A 1,869-nucleotide genomic window follows, 5' to 3' on the forward strand; every position below is an offset into this window, starting at 1 on the left:
CATTGAGAAATCGGGCTGGCTATTTATCCAATTATATCATTCTTTTGTGTCATCTGTTTTTAGCCTGTTTATGTCTAGAACATCTATCAATGGGTTGTTAGGAAGAGGCTCAATGTTTGTGTTTTCACCAGATCAATTTCAGAGACTGCTTAAAATTAATCCGGACTGGAAAACCCATAGACTTCTTGATTTAGGTGCTGGAGATGGAGAAGTCACAAAAATCATGAGCCCTCATTTTGAAGAAATCTACGCCACTGAGCTTTCTGAAACCATGATATGGCAGCTTCAGAAAAAGAAATACAGAGTACTCGGTATAAATGAATGGCAGAATACAGGGTTCCAATATGATGTCATCAGCTGCTTGAATCTGTTGGACCGCTGTGATCAGCCCCTGACTTTGTTAAAAGATATCAGAAGTGTTTTGGAGCCAACCAGAGGCAGGGTCATCCTTGCCTTGGTCCTACCCTTCCATCCTTATGTAGAAAACGGTGGCAAGTGGGAGAAACCATCAGAAATTTTGGAAATCAAAGGACAGAACTGGGAAGAACAAGTGAATAGTCTGCCTGAAGTTTTCAGAAAAGCTGGTTTTGTTATCGAAGCTTTCACCAGACTGCCGTACCTGTGTGAAGGCGACATGTATAATGACTACTATGTTCTGGATGACGCTGTCTTTGTTCTCAAACCAGTATAAACATTGGAGGTCGAAGTCTTCAGAGTTCGTACCCTCCAGGATGCACCTTCCAGAAGAGGGTCTGTGTTAACAATTATGTGAAGGGAGGGCCTTTGGGGACTGTCATTCTAAATATCATGTAGGAATTTTAAAAGCCAAAATACTAATTATTTCTTTGTAGTGTCTAAAAGGAATGTTTTTAAAAAACAAAACCCAACTCTTTGTGGATTTTTACCAACTCTTTACTCAGAGTCACACTCCAATGCAGGTCACACTCCAATTATGATGGAAGATATTTTTTATACTTAATTGCAGTAGGGACTCATTCCCAGAAAAAGCAATAGTCATGACTTCATGGAACCAGTAAATGGATTGTTTTTACTAAAATGGAGACTGGCAATAAAGCTGTCCATTCAGTTGCAAATACTGATTATAAGGTATAGCCACTGATACTCTTTCATGTTTAAAAATTCTTTCTGTTATTATGCAAGAAAATGTTTTTAATCATGCTAATAAAATTTTTTGGAGATAAAAAAAACAAAAACAAAAACAAAAAAAGAAATTATGAAATTGAAAACAGGAAAATAATAGAAAAAATCAATGAAATGAAAAGCTAGTTGTTTGAAAAGATCAGTAAAATTGATAAACCTCTGGTGAAGCTAAGAAAAAAAGACAAAGAACATACATTACTAATATCAAAAATAAAAGGAATTATACACCATCACCAAGTGGGATTTATTTGGTTGAACACACAAAAAAATCAATGTAATCTATCTCACCGACAGACTAAAAACAAAAAGTTACATGATCATATCAATAGACACTGAAAATACATTTGACAAAATCCAACACCCACTTATGATAAAAACTCTCAGTAAATGAGGAATGGATGGGAGATTCCTCAACTTAATAAAGAATATCTACCAAAAAACCCACCAAAAACCCTGCAGCCAAAATCATACTTAAAGTGATCAAACTAGAAGTTTTTCCACTAAGATCAAGAACAAGGCAAGGATATCCCTCTCACCACTCCTTTTCAACATTGTACTGGCAGTCATAGCTGACACAATATGACATGACAAGGAAATGAATGGTATACAGACTGGGAAAGAAACAATATCTTTTTCACAGGTAACATGATTGTCTCTGTGAAAATCTGAAAGAATCAAAAACAACAACAAAACTCCTGGAATTGGTAA

The 1,869-nt window shown here is 35.8% G+C and overlaps 1 pseudogene across 1 annotated transcript; it reads left to right on the forward strand.

Moving 5' to 3' along the window:
• The first annotated feature begins 6 nt into the window (after positions 1-6).
• Positions 7-1,199, forward strand: LOC100954599 (annotated as a pseudogene). Its single transcript, XR_001161894.1, has one exon. The product of XR_001161894.1 is annotated as a methyltransferase-like protein 9 pseudogene (transcript).
• The last annotated feature ends 670 nt before the right edge of the window (positions 1,200-1,869 follow it).

The sequence above is a fragment of the Otolemur garnettii genome, unplaced genomic scaffold (genome assembly GCF_000181295.1).
Source record: "Otolemur garnettii isolate 467f Iridium unplaced genomic scaffold, OtoGar3 scaffold03259, whole genome shotgun sequence".
NCBI lineage: Eukaryota > Metazoa > Chordata > Mammalia > Primates > Galagidae > Otolemur > Otolemur garnettii.